We start from the raw sequence: 18407 nt of genomic DNA, 5'->3' as shown, positions 1-18407 counted from the left end.
AGTGGTTGATCTGGCTTGCCGGACTTACAAAGATTTAAAAGCAAGTGTAGCTATAGGAGAAATACTTTTCTGTAGCCTCCCAACTTCTTGGTTCCCTCTGTAAGGACCTCCCTTCAGGAGGACTGGAAAATAGCCGCTTCAGCTGGCTGTGCAGTGTAGCCTCCTTCTCAGGGAGCTTACACTGGGTCCCCCTTTTTAATATGGCAAATATAGGCTGGCTTGTGATGTCAATTGTTATTGCTGGATGCATGCTGTAGGAAAAATCCCATCTGCTTTTCTAAAGAGCCACAGTGACAAGAAGCTTATGTCATAAAGACTCTATTGTGGCAGCCCAGGTCTCTGTGTTGAAGTGTTGCTCGCTTAACTCGTACCCTACATTGTTAAACTTCACGTGTGTTTCCCGCCACTCTCAACACACAATGGGCTCTGTGCCTGCTTGTTCATGGTGCACACAGGAAAAGGGTTAAGTGCCAACCTTTTGTGAGACAGATTGGTGAAAAAGAGCAGCCATAAATTATTATGTCATTGTGTAACACACTTCTATAAGAGGTGGGGTCAGATGAAACATAATAATGATGGGTGCTTTTGATGGTGTCGAACAACTTCAAAACACATACGCCCCCTTTCTGACAGGCAAGTTTCCCATGGGCAATTGAAAGCCCCCCCCAAACAGACAATCAGAAGAGTGAAGAACTCACGTGTTTCACGTACACACAATATTAGGATCCGTGGGAATGATGAAGTTAGCAAAGTGGATACCTTGAGGATCGATATATCTTTGTTTGCCTCTTATCTAATCACACCCTCTCAAGCACAACCATTCCTACTTAACCTGTTTAACCTCCTTAGGGTCGTTCCGCCAAATTTGCATTTCACTTCATTAAAGTATTGGTCAGCACCCTAGAAGCTTGTCTTTAGAAAAAAGGTAGTAGAGACAGTAAAGAGACAGTAAAGAGACTGTGAAGACACTGTGACGAGACTGTGGCGATGCCGAAAACTGGGGCACCACAAGGTACAGTCCTCACCCCTTTCCTGATATGAGAAAGCAGCTTCAGCACCCCACTCTAAAGACGAGGTGGAACTTTACAGTGAAAACGCTTGTCTGACATTTCCTGACTTAAAACCTCTTGATGCACCCGTCCCGTTAGCGGGATTATTTTCGTCAACATTCGCTGAATTGCAGAGCGCCAAATTCAAATTAAATGACTAAAAATATTTAATTTTCATGAAATCACAAGTGCAATATAGCAAAACACAGCTTAGCTTGTTGTTAATCCACCTGGCATGTCAGATTTCAAAAAAGCTTTTCGGAGAAATCATACCAAGTGTTTATGTAAGGACATCCCTCTCAGTAGACAAAACATTACAAACAGCTAGCAGCCAAGTAGATTGGTCACGAAAGTCAATGAAAACAATAAAATGAATCACTTACATTTGATGATCTTCGGATGTTTGCACTCACAAAACTCCCAGTTACACAATAAATGTTCCTTTTGTTCCATAAAGATTATTTTTCTATCCAAAATATCTCCATTTGTTTGGCTCGTTATGTTCAGAAATCCACAGGCTCGAGCGGTCATGACATCACAGACGAAAATTCCAAATAGTATCCGGAAAGTTCATAGAAACATGTCAAACTTTTTTATAATCAATCCTCAGGTTGTTTTTACAATATATAATTGATAATATTTCAACCGGGACAAAAGCTTCTTCAATAGGAGAGAGAGAGAAATGTCTGCTCCAAGCTGTTGCGCATGCAAAACGCTGCTGGCACCCGATGTGATCTTTCTCGCTCATTTTTCAAAATAAAAGCCTGAAACTATGTCTAAAGACTGTTCACACCATGGGGAAACCATAGGAAAGAGAATCTGGTTGATATCCCTTTAAATGGAGTGAAGGCAGGCAATGGAACATAGAGCTTTCAGGAAAAACAGCACTTCCTGGTTGGATTTTCCTCAGGTTTTCTCCTGCAATATCAGTTCTGTTATACTCACAGACAATATTTTGACAGTTTTGGAAACTTTAGAGTATTTTCTATCCTAATCTGACAATTATATGCATATTCTAGATTCTGGGCCTGAGAAATAGGCAGTTTCATTTGGGTATGTTTTAAATCCAAACAAAATACTGCCCCCTACACTCAAGAGGTTTAAGAAAGATTAGTCTAACTCCCCCATCTCAAAGACTAGTCTAACTCCCCCATCTCAAAGAATAGTCTAGCTCTCCCATCTCAAAGAATATTCTAACTCCCCCATCTCAAAGACTAGACTAGCTCTCCCATCTCAAAGAATATTCTAACTCCCCCATCTCAAAGAATAGTCTAGCTCTCCCATCTCAAAGACTAGTCTAGCTCTCCCATCTCAAAGAATATTCTAACTCCCCCATCTCAAAGACTAGTCTAGCTCTCCCATCTCAAAGAATATTCTAACTCCCCCATCTCAAAGAATAGTCTAGCTCTCCCATCTCAAAGACTAGTCTAGCTCTCCCATCTCAAAGAATATTCTAACTCCCCCGTCTCAACTCCTCAACACACTGTACACCTCCTTCCTTGCGTTCCATCATATGGTGGATTTGTGTACCCCACTAAATAATTTCCCTGTCTCGCAGATTAAGCCCACTGGAGAATTAGCTAGACCAGGGATGGGCAACTAGTCTAGCGGCCAGCCATCTAAATTTAGTAATCATGGTCAAATTATCGGAATTGCAGGAAATTTGCTGTAAAACAGCTCATTTTCCTTTTCACCTCATAGTTAAAGGATTATTGTTATAAAATTGCTAAATCTGCAGCAAACTTGCTTTAAAACTGCACCATTTTCTCTATACCCCATGGCAAAATGTGTAGATTTGCACAAAATGAACTTTAGTTTCCCCTGTTCCCCACTGGACTCATTTACATTTATAGCACACAGCAATTAATTACAGGCCTGCTCTGGCCTTGTAAATTAAAGCATGGTGGTTGCTAATTGCCCTGACAGTTTAAATAGCTGTTGGGGCCATGACACAGTCGACCTAAGGTTGATGCTGTATAACCTCAGTTCGATACAGTGCTGTAAATCTTTAGAGGTCTGATACTGCTCTGGCATCTGTTCCCTTGGTTGTGTTTTGTGGTCTTTATGGGTTCTTCTGATATCTCCACACAGGTCAGGAACTGTTTCTTTGTGTTTTTCTCCCTCTGACTTTTGTATTCGTACTTTCAAAGGTCTCAAGTTAAGGTGCATCTCTTTTGGTATTGTTATCACTCTGATTTACGGTCTGTAGGAATTCATAGGTCTGCCTTTCAGGGTGTGTCAGGGGTCTGTTTTCCCAGAACTCTGTTTGGGGCCAAGAATCCACTTCTTCAAATGGTAGGTCTTTTAATGCGAAGACTGTCGGGCTCCTCAACCGACTCCCTCACAGGGCTCCTCGACCGACTCCCTCACAGGGCTCCTCGACCGACTCCCTCACAGGTCCTCCTTTCTTCTCTCTCACACAGTGATGTACTTGTGCATACCTCTCCAGAACCAACAAAAGAAGAGAAATCCTATTCATGACTCTCACTGACATTCACCCTTGTTTTTACAACGTTCGGTGAGCATTTGCAAAGTGGAACAGGCTTTGTCTTGAAGACCAGGGGAACAATGGCAGCGAGCATAATGTAATCTTGCCTAAGTGTACCGAGCGAGGGTGAGGTTGAGACTGATGTGTTGCCACTTGCCCCTCACCTCTGCAATATTTCATGTTAACAACTGCTTCAATAATGCTTGTTGTCAGTTAAGCCAGTCTAGTGTTAACTAGGTCTTTTGTGAGCGTGCTCCAAAGCTTTTCAGTCATGCAAGGCATCCCTTACCTTGTTCCCCTCATTAAAGTGTTGACTTGGAATTCTCATCCATACTCACACCAAGAAAGCATTCCGAAACTGAGAGATACTATTTAAAAACAATGTTTTAAGAAAGCATGTTTCTACAGTCCTAATGAACACAACCCTGGTAGCTTGAAACCCCAGCTATTGGGAGTTGCATTCACAATGAGTGAAAGAGTGGCTTTGAAAACGGGACATCAACCGGTAGCACAAATAGTGAGTTCTCAGTGGATCCACTGACCAGCTCATCATTTATGGATCAATTGACATCTATTCTAGTTTAATTGACCAGGTGATTAGCTTGCGGTGCAACATACATTATCTGAGTAGAGCTGTGCTTGACATCGCAACGCCTCATTGACCTCGCAATGTCGAAGCTCATGGGCTGCTAGCGTTATCGAGACGCTCTCTGTCTCACAGTGTCTCTTTGTCTCCCCTTTTCTGAGCGGCATTGACAACTGGGACGAAACAGCACATGGATGTTTTGGTGTGCTGGATGTGTGTGTGAATGCGTGTATTCATGTGTTGCACCATGTGTGTTTCTCTCCACAGATTTCTTCTGGTTGTTCCACTGTGCTGTGTTTCCCTAGTCCCTGTCTGTCTCTTGACAAAAGGTATAATTTTACTACTTGAACTTTTGCCGAACATGTAGCTAGCTAGTCTACCCTCTCATTTCACCATTGCCAGATCCTCACTCAGACAGGTGTGTTCCATAGCTGCCTGAACGTTCGCCTAACATGGACAGTAATATTTTACAGCTGCCGGATCCCTTGCCAAACAGGTAGCAGCCATATCCCAGTTGTCAGGGGAGGCCCAGGACAGCTTCATCTCTCCCTTGCATGTCAAGACCTTAGCGTGGATGTGGGAAGTGTGTGTGTGTGTGTGTGTGGGGGTTGGGGGGGTGGACTGGTTGTGTCGGTTTGTCTGTGTGTATGTGCATGAGATGAGTGTGTTTATGTCTGTGCTTACATGTGCATGAGAGTGCAGGTGTGTGTCTGTGTGTGTTTGTGTGTGCGTGTGTGTTTGTCTGTCTGTGTGTGTGGATCCTGACTGTCAGCCCAATGCTCCGACCAGCTGTGGCTGAGTGAGACTGGAAGGGGTCCAGTGGGTAGTAACTAAATGATCTGCTGGATATTCTCTGAGGAGAAGGCCTTCCTTTGTTATTCTGGGTTTTCCTGAGCAAATTTATAGACCTAAATTAATAAGGTTATCATAGCAGTGTTCTGGGCCTCTCTCCATCGCCTTTATGCACACATGTACATGAAAACACATGAAAACACATGAACACACACATGAACACACGCACGCACGCACACACGCACGCACGCACACACACACACACACACACACACACACACACACACACACACACACACACACACACACACACACACACACACACACACACACACACACACACACACACACACACACACACACACACACACCGTTCCGTGGCTTGTTCTTGTCTTCCTGGGTAGCCAGCTGTCTTTCTGATTAACAATCGTCCTCCAGGTGTTGAGGCCACCAGCGGCAGATGATAGAGTGGCGAGGGTGTGTTGAGCGGTGGAGAAAAAGAGGAGAGAAAGAGAGAATAACTGGTTCTGCAGATATTTGGAACGTGTTCAGACGAGCTGACAGGTTGAGAGTGTGAACGGCAGTCGAGGGACCTCGACTTAGGGCAAAACATTTTTTTTTATGTGGCAGTGATTGTTTTGAAACTGACTTTGAAACAGGCTCCGGGGGTAAAGTGTTGGCTAGGTACAGATCTAGGATCAGCATGCCCTCCTCCAATCCTATCCTTAACCATTAGTAATAGAAATGCAAAACTGACCCAAGATCAGTGTCTAGGAGCAACTTCACCCTATTCCATGAAACAGAGATATGAGTTGGATGGTTCTAGCTATATTTTCTGCTGAGTATTTGTTAAGTAGTTTAGGATCTCCCTAGAACACAAGGGCTCTGGGTTGTTCTTGTTTTTGAATTGCTCTAAATTGTGCCCTCAGAGAAAATAAGTTGTTTCTAAGAGAAAATAATTTTCTAGATTTAAGCCATGAATAAAATATAATGTACCTCTTGTATCTGCTTCTTTCCTTCATTGTTCTTAATTAGCTTCAAATTGTAAAATCACAGGCATGTTTGTTTTTCCACCGGTTTATGCATTGCTCTTAGTTTCAGTATAACGTTTACTTTGATGTCAGTTGGAGGTTGGTTGTGTGTGTATTCCATGATTTTGTTTTCTCTCTCTCTCTCTCTCTCTCTCCTGCTTTGATGTATTTATTTGTTGCCGTGGCGCCACAAACCCAGGTAGTTTGAGATGCGTGTGGATCAATTGAGGTTGACCCTAGTAACTTGCGGTAACCAGCAGAGCCACAGGCGGGAGAAAGGCTCTTTAGAAGCTAAATAGTCGCACACGACTAGTTGGTATGTTTCCACTGATGTGTGAGAGCAGTGTCGGGCAGTGACTCTTCGTTGAGTCCCAAATGGCATCCTATTCCCTATGTAGTGCACTACTTTTGACCAGAGCCCTTTTCCCTATGTAGTGCACTACTTTTGACCAGAGCCCATAGAGTTCTGGTCAAGAGTAGTACATCATATAGGGACTAGGGTGCCACCTTCTTCTCCCTCCAGATTTATGAGGACAGAGTGACCTATCTCGGCGGCCTCGACAGTAATCACGTTACGAGAAGGCTTAACAAACGTCCAACTTCAAAGCTGTGTTCAATAATCTTAATGTTGGGTGTGTTGCTGGGTTTGTGTGCCTGCATACAGTGTGCGTTGTCATTTATGTGCTGCCGTGTGTGTGCACCATTACGTTACACTGCCTCTCCTGTCCAACATTGAGGCTCTCTGTTGGATAGGCAGCAGGTATAGAAGCACATTGCATGCCTATATGCATAGCTATAGATGGAAGACGTTAGATAAACAACTAGAAGAAGCGTAATTGATTAAAAATGCTCTGACATTTAGTTTTTAGAGGCACACACTTTGCGAATCCTAATTATACACACAGAACCCAATGAGATATTTCTCATTACAATCAAAACAATAGAGCAGATTAAGTGACAATTCTGTGGGGCCTGGGAGGACTAGTGGTCAGTGTTGGCGTGGGTTCGATTCCGACCCACTGCCTATGTTACACTCTTCTCCTATCTCTTCTCTGGCCAATAAAGAATACACAAATCACACTCCATGAACAAATGTAAACATGGCATAAAGGCAATCAAGTGTGCAAGATATGACCCTTTAATCATTATATGCTGTCCATATGTGTATACATTTTTAATATCAATGTAATGACGTGATTGTTTGCAGAGGTGTAAAGTACTTAAGTAGTACTTTCAAATATTTTTTACTTAAGTTGTTTTTTTGGGTATCTGTACTTTACTTTACTATTTACATTTGACAACTTTTACTTTTACTTCACTACATCCCTGAAAAAAAGAATGTACTTTTTACTCCATGCATTTTCCCTGACCCCCCAAAAGTACTAGTTACATTCTGAATGTTTAGAAGGACAGGAATATGGTCCAATTCACACACTTATCAAGAGAATGTCCCGGGTCATCCTGTCTCTGATCTGGTGGACTCACTAAACACAAATGCTTTGTTTGTAAATAATGGTCTGAGTGTTGGAGTGTTAGTGTGCCCCTGGCTATCTAAACGTTTATACAACAAGAACATGGTGCTGTCTGCTTTGCTTAATATAAGGAATTAGAAATTATTTATACTTTTACTTTTGATACTTAAGCATATTTTAGCAATTAAAATGTACTTTTGATACTATATGTAATGCCAAATACTTTTTAAAAAGTAGGATTCTACTAGGTGACTTTCACATTTTACTTGAATCATTTTCTATTAAAGTATCTTTACTTTTACTCAAGTATGTTAATTGGATACTTCTTCCACCAATGATTGTTGGTTTTAAATGATCTCTTGTTTTTGCTCTTTTTTAGGAGACGTTCATGAATCCAATTCTGACCCACCAGTGAGCTGAAGGTGTTGAAGTCTCTCTACTGCTGTAAGTGTTAAGTCTATTCTAATTTCTACTCTGTAAGACATTATCTTAAAGGGATAGTTCACTTAAGTTAAGCTTATTCTGGATGTTGCTAAATAACCAGCTAAAGAATTTAAAAACTGTTTGGAGGAATTGACAATGCCTTAGGGAAGTCGGGGGAAAAAGCAGATACTTTCCCTTTAAAGCATGGGATTTCTTGGTGCATATGTTGTGCCACAAAGGAATGCACCTGTCTTGTATAAATGGTCGTGTCAGTGGCGCACACTCCTTTTTATTTCTGCGTGTTGTCACGTTTCAGGTGAACAAACTGTACCTGACTTTGTACGTGTCCGTTAGTTTGCCTTCGTCGTTCACATACAGAGTGCTTTGATAGCTTCCCCGTATGGATCTGGACCACCACTCTGGTCAGGGTGTTTCTCTGTATTCACTCAATAGGAGCTTTCAGTGTGGCGTAAAGGCCTCTTTTAAAGACACACAGGCAGGCAACAGTCCAGAAACCTGTCAGCGCTACATTACAGTAGGCTTTTAATGGACTTTCTCCCTGTCTACATTACAGTAGGCTTTTAATGGACTTTCTCCCTGTCTACGTTACAGTAGGCTTTTAATGGACTTTCTCCCTGTCTACGTTACAGTAGGCTTTTAATGGACTTTCTCCCTGTCTACGTTACAGTAGGCTTTTAATGGACTTTCTCCCTGTCTACATTACAGTAGGCTTTTAATGGACTTTCTCCCTGTCTACGTTACAGTAGGCTTTTAATGGACTTTCTCCCTGTCTACATTACAGTAGGCTTTTAATGGACTTTCTCCCTGTCTACGTTACAGTAGGCTTTTAATGGACTTTCTCCCTGTCTACGTTACAGTAGGCTTTTAATGGACTTTCTCCCTGTCTACGTTACAGTAGGCTTTTAATGGACTTTCTCCCTGTCTACATTACAGTAGGCTTTTAATGGACTTTCTCCTGTCTACATTACAGTAGGCTTTTAATGGACTTTCTCCTGTCTACGTTACAGTAGGCTTTTAATGGACATTCTCCTGTCTACGTTACAGTAGGCTTTTAATGGACTTTCTCCCTGTCTACGTTACAGTAGGTTTTTAATGGACTTTCTCCCTGTCTACGTTACAGTAGGCTTTTAATGGACTTTTCCCTGTCTACGTTACAGTAGGCTTTTAATGGACTTTCTCCCTGTCTACGTTACAGTAGGCTTTTAATGGACTTTCTCCTGTCTACGTTACAGTAGGCTTTTAATGGACTTTTCCCTGTCTACGTTACAGTAGGCTTTTAATGGACTTTCTCCTGTCTACGTTACAGTAGGCTTTTAATGGACTTTCTCCTGTCTACGTTACAGTAGGCTTTTAATGGACTTTCTCCCTGTCTACATTACAGTAGGCTTTTAATGGACTTTCTCCCTGTCTACGTTACAGTAGGCTTTTAATGGACTTTCTCCCTGTCTACATTACAGTAGGCTTTTAATGGACTTTCTCCCTGTCTACGTTACAGTAGGCTTTTAATGGACATTCTCCCTGTCTACGTTACAGTAGGCTTTTAATGGACTTTCTCCCTGTCTACGCTACAGTATCCTTTTTAATGGACTTTCTCCCTGTCTACATTACAGTAGGCTTTTAATGGACTTTCTCCCTGTCTACGTTACAGTAGGCTTTTAATGGACTTTCTCCCTGTCTACGTTACAGTAGGCTTTTAATGGACTTTCTCCCTGTCTACATTACAGTAGGCTTTTAATGGACTTTCTCCCTGTCTACGTTACAGTAGGCTTTTAATGGACTTTCTCCCTGTCTACGCTACAGTATCCCTTTTAATGGACTTTCTCTCTTTTCATAATAAGGATATATAGTACAAGTCAAAAGTTTGGACACACCTCCTCATTCAAGGGTTTTTCTTGATTTTGTACTATTTTCTACATTGTAGAATAATAGTGAAGACATCAAAACTATGAAATAACACATATGGAATGATGTAGTAACCAAAAAAGTGTTAAATAAATCAGAATATATTCTTCAAAGTAGCCAACCTTTGCCTTGATGACAGTTTTGCACACTCTTGGCATTCTCTCAACCAGCTTCATGAGGTAGTCACTTGGAATGCATTTAAATTAACAGGTGTGCCTCGTTAAAAGTTCATTTGTGGATTTTTTTTGGCAAGATCAGCTCAAATAAGCAAAGAGAAATGACAGTCCATCATTACTTTAAGACATGAAGGTCAGTCACAAAAACCATCAAGCACTATGATGAAACTGCATCTCATGAGGACCACCACAGGAAAGGAAGACCCAGAGTTACCTCTGCTGCAGAGGATAAGTTCATTAGAGTTTACTCTACCTCAGATTGCAGCCCAAATAAAGTAACAGACACATCTCAACATCAACTGTTCAGAGGAGCCGTGTGAATCAGGCCTTCATGGTTGTATTGATGCAAAGCCCAATTAAGCTGTCAATATTGAAGTCCTATAGATTTAAATGGTTTTACCAAGAGAAATATATGAAATGTAGAGCTGGGAGAAATTAAAGAAAAGTGCCATAAGGTACATCCCAGTTTTAAAGTAATAATAGTTGTCTTCTTTGTGGCCCTGGTGCCATGTCAGAGGGGGAGGAACTTTTCGCTATATGTCATCAGTTAGCTGATCCTCATTGGACCCTAGCCCTCGTCGTGGGAAGGCTTTAATGATTTACTGTTTGGGGATAGGCTATCCACTTTGTTGGCCAGGGCAAGTAGGTCCATTTCAAAGTCTTTGTTGTTGATGAGGTGTGCACTCTCTGTTGTATTTCTATCCATACTACTTAACTCATTCATTGAAATCACTTGAATAAAGCTACTCTATTTCTTTCAATTTGGCTGCAGAGCCCGTGTCACTATCCCACCCAAGGTCCATAATATGGTTCTCTTTTGAATGTACTCATTGGTTGTAGATGGCGAGGCTATAGGTTGGGCCTGGGATGTGGTTCCTTTTAAAAAAACATTTTTTTTTAACCTTTATTTAACCAGGCAAGTCAGTTAAGAACACATTCTTATTTTCAATGACAGCCTGGGAACAGTGGGTTAACTGCCTGTTCAGGGGCAGAACGACAGATTTGTACCTTGTCAGCTCAGGGGTTTGAACTCACAACCTTCCGGTTACTAGTCCAAAGCTCTAACCACTAGGCTACCCTTACTTAGGCTGGATCAGCGAGCAGCTCATAGCCAGCGAGAGAATCTACCAGCCTCATCCCACAGCGTCTTCGCAAAACCACCAGCTCTATCACTCTTTCACTTATATTAGCCTTGAAATGGGGCCTGTTCTAAATAGGATCTCCTTCTAGTTTATCCCTTTCTGTTTATGGAGGAGTGGAGAGAAGAAAAGAGCCACGCAGCTTAGTCACTTTTTCCCTCTCTCGGCCTCCAAACCACAAGCGAGGGCAGCTTCCCCAGGACGAGTTCTTTTGTCTCTTCTTCTTCCACTGTGGCTTTAAAGAGATCCTCCTTCCATTAGGTCATGCAGTGAGACCGTCTCTGATACAGGGAGAGAAAGAGGAGGAGAAAGAGGGAGAGATATAAAGAAAGGGAGGGGGGAGAGAAAGATGTTTGGAGGGGAGAGTTGGAGGCCTCTGTTTCTTACACTAAGGAGTAAAGTGTTCATGGCACGAAGTATGTTGTTGTGCTCGCTGCCATGTCAATACTCATCATCATGGTCATTATCATCACTGTTGTCATTACCGTCGTCGTCATCCTTATTGTCATTAATGTCATAATTGTCGTTATCATCATCATAGTCATCGTCATCATCATAGCCATCATCATAGCCATCATCACCATCATCGTCAGAATTACCATCTTCATCACCATCGTCACCGTCGTCATTGTCATCATTGTCATTATCATCACCATAATCATGCTCTTCATCATCTTCATCGTCATCTTCAACATCAACAATCCTCAATGATGACTGACAGCCTTCAAACATCTTTCCTTGCTTCGCTCGCCCCTCTCATCTTCTCAGATGACTTCAGATGCACTGTATCACATTACACATGTCACGCTGTGGCATATGTCACATTACACATATCAAATAAAATGTTATTTGTTGCATACACATATTTAGCAGATGTTATTGCGGGTGTAGAAAAATGCAATATATATATACTGTACTTATATATAAACTGGGTGATTCGAGCCCTGAATGCTGATTGGCTGACAGCCATGGTATATCAGACCGTATACCACGGGTATGACAAGAAAATGTATTGTTACTGCTCTAATTACGTTGGTAATAAGTTTATAATAGAAATAAGGCACCTCGGGGGTTGCGTCATGCATAAGAACAGCCGTTAGCCGTGGTACATTGGCCATATACCACACCCCCGAGGTGCCTTATTACTGTAACGATCATCTTCGGGAGAAAGAGAGGAGGACCAAAATGCCGTGTGATGATTATCCATTTTTAATGGGATACTTAAACAACAAACAAAAACAATGAACCGACAAAAAAGAACAAAGACGAAACAGTCCCGTAACGTGAACACAAACACAGGAACACTGTAAACAGGAACAATCACCCACACCCCACAATGACAAAACAGGCTACCTAAATATGGTTCCCAATCAGAGACAACGACTAACACCTGCCTCTGATTGAGAACCATATCAGGCCAAACACATAGAAACAGACAAACTAGACATACAACATAGAATGCCCACTCATATCACACCCTGACCAAACAAAACATAGAAACAAACAACGCAAACTATGGTCAGAATGTGACAATTGCTTAAATATATGATGGGATGTATAGACATGGACAGTATGTGGATAGAATATGTGGTATATCTGAAGAATACGTAGGATAGAATAGTATATGTACAGCAATATTTAAATAGGATAGTCCTTGACTAGAATACAGTATATACATATAAAGTGGGTAAAACAGTAAACATTATTAAAGTGACCAGTGATTCCATGTCTATGTACATAGGGCAGCAGCCTCTAAGGTACAGGGTAGAGTAACCGGGTGGTAGCCGTCTAGTGACAGAGACTAAAGTTCAGGGCAGGGCAGAGTAACTGGGTGGTAGCTGTCTAGTGACAGTGACTAAAGTTCAGGGCAGGGTAGAGTAACCGGGTGGTAGCCGTCTAGTGACAGAGACTAAAGTTCAGGGCAGTGTAGAGTAACCGGGTGGTAGCCGTCTAGTGACAGTGACTAAAGTTCAGGGCAGGGTAGAGTAACCGGGTGGTAGCCGGCTAGTGACAGAGACTAAAGTTCAGGGCAGTGTAGAGTAACCGGGTGGTAGCCGTCTAGTGACAGTGACTAAAGTTCAGGGCAGGGTAGAGTAACCGGGTGGTAGCCGGCTAGTGACAGTTACGGAGTTCAGGGCAGGGAACTGGGCGGAGCCCGGCTATTGGTGACTATTTAACAGTCTGATGGCCTTGAGATAGAAGCTGTTTTTCAGTCTCTCGGTCCAAGCTTTGATGCACCTGTACTCACCTGGCCTTCTAGATGGTAGCGGGTGAACAGGCTGTGGCTCGGGTGGCTGAGGTCCTTGATGATCTTTTTGGCCTTCCTGTGACACCGGGTGCTGTAGATGTCCTGTAGGGTAGGCAGTGTGCCCCCGGTGATGCTTTGGGCAGACCGCACCACCCTCTGAAGAGCCCTGCAGTTGCAGGCGGTACAGTTGCCGTACCAGACTCCTGAGGTTGAAGAGGCGCTGTTGTTCCTTTTTCACCTAACTGTCTATGTGAGTGTGGAATTTCAGATTGTCATTGATGTGTACGCCGAGGAACTTTAAGCTTTTCACCTTCTCCAGTGTGGCCCTGTCGATGTGGATGGGGGCGTGCTTCCTCTGCTGTCTCCTGAAGTCCATGATCAGCTCCTTCGTTGTTGGCGTTGAGGGAGAGGTTATTTTCTTGGCACCACTCCGCCAGGGCCCCTCACCTCCTCCCTGTAGGCTGTCTCATTGATGTTAGTAATCAGGCCTACCACTGTTGTGTCGTCAGCAAACTTGAGGATTGAGTTTGAGACGTGCGTGGCCACACAGTCATGGGTGAACAGGGAGTACAGGAGGGGGCTGAGCACGCACCCTTGTGGGGCCCCTGTGTTGAGGATCACCGTAGTAGAGGTGTTGTTGGGGGTGGCCCATCAGGAAGTCCAGGACCCATTTGCACAGGGCAGGGTTCAGACCCAGGGCCCCGGCTCCGCATATCACCCTGTGGCATATGTCACATATCTCCTTAAGCGGAGACTCAGACTTAAGAAATGTACTGTAGGGAATGTGTTTGTGTCACTCTTCTGTAGAGTACATAATGCCCATTATATGATCTGTACCAAGCACAGGCAGTGGCTGTCAAAACACAAAGGCAGGAGATTGTATTTGTTTTTGTGAAATGCTCTTTCCATTCGGTTAGTGCAGTGTTTCTCCTACCATTGTATGACAGTTATTTTGATGTCAGAGGGCCTATGTTGCTTTGGGGGCCTTTGCGCCCCCTGAAAATTCTGCTAGGGAGAAGTGTGTGTGTGTGTGTGTGTGTGTGTGTGCGCGCGTGTGTGCACGTGCATACGTTTAACTTACTTTCACCAAAATACCAGGTAACAACTGGTGTCTCCTGAAGCCGACATACTTCTAAAGGCTACCATTAAGAAATGCCATCAGAGCAGCCACCACTCAGGTTAATAATTGCTTCTGGTTTTAACTGAGGGGGTGAAAGGTCAGGATCAAACTCACCTGTTCTTTTCCAAGCCACAGAGGCTGGCCACCTGGCCCTCCGCGGTAAAGTTTCCCTAGGTACAGATGTAGGATCAACGTCCCTTCCCTCGATCTTAACCTTAAACATTAGTAGGGAAAGTGACCCAATATGAGCGACTAGTGGAAACTCACTCTAATCCTCACCTAGCCTCTCAGATCTGCCATGGCAGCCGTGCTACAAGGTCTCACAGGGCTGTCACTGTCACCACTCTAGGTGTCCATATTGGTAAACGATTCATCATGTCACGCCCTGTTCTGTTTCACCTGTCCTTGTGCTTGTCTCCACCACCTCCAGGTGTCGCCCATCTTCCCCACTTATCCTCTGGGTATTAATACCTGTGTTTTCTGTCTGTCTATGGCCACTTCGTCTTGTTTGTTCAAGCCTACCAGCGTTTTGTGTCTCAGCGCCTGCTTTTTCCAGTTTCTTTTTTCTCATCCTCCTGGTTTTTGACCCCTGCCTGTCCTGACCCTGAGCCTGCCTGCCGTCCTGTACCTTGGCCTCTACTCTGGATTATCGACCCCTACCTGCCTTGACCTGTCGTTTGCCTGCCCCGGGTTGTTACATTAAACATTGTTACTTCACATAGTCTGCACTTGGGTCTTAACTTGATTCCTGATACATCATCTCCCTGACTCACTGCCATTGAAAGGATGTCTGTGTCCTAAATGGCACCCTATGCCCTTTGCAAAATGTGAAATGTTTTTATTTTATATTGGATAAAAGCAGAGACTCAGAGCTACAAAATGGTACATCATACTCTGCATTTTTGAGGAACAGTGGCAAAATTATTCTGCTTTAAAAGTTGATGAACTTGTAAACTCACTTTTGAGAAAATGGCCTTTGAATGTTTTGGTATCTAGTGAAGAGCTCTTCTTTGTCTACACCCATTCAGCATCGTTCACACCCTCTGAAGCTTTAGCCCCACCCATCTCGTTTTGCTCTCGGATCATTCAGAGCGCACACTTGACGCTCTGGCCGATGATTTGTTTACCACTTGATAATATGAAAACAGCCTAACCAGCTCTGCTAGCAACAATTTCATTACTCGTTTTTGCAGACGTTTACTGACACCGGCCATATTCAACAGGTGTTGTACGCTTTAGCTTAAGACATGCTAAACAATTAACTTAGCTAGGTAAACACGTCACGCAACCAGGTACAATGTTAGCTAGCTAACATTAGGCTCTAACAAGCAAAGCAAATGGCTCTGGGATACAAATAAAGTCAGCTAGGGAGCCAGCCAGCTAACGTTAGCTATCAGGTCAGTGGTTATACATTTATAATGCCAGTCCTTTCAGGTCAGTGGTTATACCTTTATAATGCCAGTCCTTTCAGGTCCGTGGTTATACCTTTATAATGCCAGTCCTTTCAGGTCCGTGGTTATACCTTTATAATGCCGGTCCTTTCAGACCAGTGGTTATACCTTTATTTATTGCCCTTTTTCTCCCCAATTTCATGATATCCAATTGGTAGTTACAGTCTTGTCCCCATACCACCCTGCATACCACTGCTGGCTTGCTTCTGAAGCTAAGCAGGGTTGGTCCTGGTCAGTCCCTGGATGGGAAACCAGTTGCTGCTGGAAGTGGTGTTGGAGGGCCAGTAGGAGGCACTCTTTCTTCTGGTCTAAAAAATATCCCAATGCCCCAGGCCAGTGATTGGGGACACTGCCCTGTGTAGCCGTCTTCCGGATGGGATGTTAAACGGGTGTCCCGACTCTCTGCGGTCATTAAAGATCCCATGGCACTTATCGTAAGAGTAGGGGTGTTAACCCCGGTGTCCTGGCTAAATTTCCAAACTGGCCATCAAACCATCCCGGAAACCCTAATAATCCCAGTTTACAATTGGCTCATTCATCCCCCTCCTCTCCCCTGTAACTATTCCCCAGGTCATTGCTGCAAATGAGAATGTGTTCTCAGTCAACTTACCTGGTAAAATAACAGATAAATAAAATTAAAAAATCACTGCAAGTCCCGTATGGACTTGGGAGAGGCAAAGGTAGAGAGCCATGCGTCCTCCAAAACACGGAGCTGCACTGCTTCTTGACACACTGCTCACTTCACCCGGAAGCCAGCCGCACCAATGTGTCGGAGGAAACATCGTACAACCGGCGACTGTGTCAGTGTGCATGTGCCCGGCCTGCCACAGGAGCCGCTAGAGTGCGATGTGACAAGGACATCCCGGTGTACACTGGTGTAAAGTACTTAAGTCAAAATACTTGAAAGTACTACTTAAGTAGTTTTTTGGGGTATCTTTACTTTACTATTTATATTTTTGACAACTTTTACTTCACTACATTCCTAAAGAAAATATTGTACTTTTTACTCCACACATTTTCCCTGACACCCAAAAGTACTCATTACATGACGAATGCTTAGCAGAACAGGAAAATGGTCCAATTCACACACCTATCAAGAGAACACATGGTCATCCCTACTGCCTCTGATCTGGCAGACTCACTAAATATAAATGCATCGTTTGTAAATGATACATTTTTAAAACAAGAAAATGGTGCCATCTGCTTTCCTTAATATAAGGAATTTGAAATTATTTGAATTTGAAATGAGCAATTACATTTACTTTTGATACTTAAGTATATTTAGAACCAAATACTAGTAGACTTTTACTCAAGTAGTATTGGCCGGCCGGCCAAACCCTCCCGTTACCTGGACGATGCTGGGCCAATTGTGTGTTGCCTCATGGGTCCCCCGGTCGCGGCCGGCTGCGACACAGCTCGGGATCGAACCCGGATCTGTAGTGATGCCTCAAGCACTGCAGTGCCTTAGACTGCTGCACCACTCGGGAGGCCCTAGATCAGTCGTTATGCCTATATAATGCCGATCCTTTCAGATCAGTGGTTATGCCTTTATAATCAGACCTTAACCCTGGTACGGCAACTGCACTGCCCGCAACTCCAGAGGGTGGTGCCTCTCCAGAGGGTGGTGCAGCACATTACCGTGGGTATACTGCCTGCCCTCCAGGACATCCTGTGTCGCACCCGGTGTCACAAGAAGGTCAAGGAGATCATCAAGGACCTCAGCCACCCGCGCCATGGCCTGTTCACCCTCCCATTATCTACAGTATGTGTGAGTGTGTGGGAAGAGTCCAGTGTGTGTGCATAGAGTCAAAAAGAGTTATTGCAAAAAGGGTCTTATGGCTTGGGTGTAGAAGCTGTTCAGGAGCCTTTTGGTCTTAGCGCTCCGGTACGGTAGCAGAGAGAACAGTCTATGATTTGGGTGGCTGGAGTCTTTGCCAATTTTAAGCACACAGCCCTGAGGCACCCCAGTGTTGGGGTCAGCGTGGCAGATGTGTTGTTGTCACCTGGGGGTGTCCCGTCAGGATGTCCAAGATCTAGTGTCAGAGGGAGGTGTTCAGTCCCAGGGACCTTAGCTTAGTGATTAGCTTGGAGGGCACTATGGTGTTGAACGCTGCTGAGCTGAAGCCAATGAACAACATTCTCATATACACGTAGATGTTCCCTTTGTCCAGTTGGGCAAGGGCAGTGTGGAGTGCAACAGAGATTGCATCATCTGTGGATCTGTTTAGGCGATATGGGAATTGGAGTGGGTCCAGAGTTTCTGGGATGATGATGTTGATGTGAGCCATGACCAGCCTCTCAAAGCATTTCTTGTCTACAGATGTGAGTGCTACGATGCAGTAGTCATTTAGTCTGGTCACCTTGGCGTTCTTGGGCACAAGGACTATTGCTTGAAACATGTAGGTATTACAGACTGGGTCAGGGCGAGGTTGTGAAGGTTAGTGAATACAGTGTAGTCATTGCATGCTATGAATATGAGACCAATACTTACATTTTTACTAGTTTAAAA

At 43.7% G+C, this 18407-nt stretch overlaps 1 protein-coding gene across 7 annotated transcripts in view; it reads left to right on the top strand.

The window, feature by feature from the left end:
- The window catches only part of LOC112259100 (transcription factor SOX-6), a 196849-nt gene that overhangs the window by 15956 nt on the left and 162486 nt on the right, over positions 1 to 18407 (top strand). For 6 of the 7 annotated variants that reach the window (XM_042329731.1, XM_042329814.1, XM_042329632.1 and 3 more), the window contains exon 2: positions 7798 to 7862. The gene's annotated coding sequence lies outside the window, so the exon portion shown is untranslated. Of the gene's footprint in view, positions 1 to 4390; positions 4453 to 7797; positions 7863 to 18407 lie in introns of all 7 variants that reach the window. The other variant, XM_042329692.1, reaches the window with a different exon arrangement.

This window comes from Oncorhynchus tshawytscha, linkage group LG01 (assembly GCF_018296145.1).
Source record: "Oncorhynchus tshawytscha isolate Ot180627B linkage group LG01, Otsh_v2.0, whole genome shotgun sequence".
NCBI classification, from domain to species: domain Eukaryota; kingdom Metazoa; phylum Chordata; class Actinopteri; order Salmoniformes; family Salmonidae; genus Oncorhynchus; species Oncorhynchus tshawytscha.
Note: the sequence above shows the minus strand (reverse complement) of the source record. Positions and strands in the feature narration are given on the sequence as shown.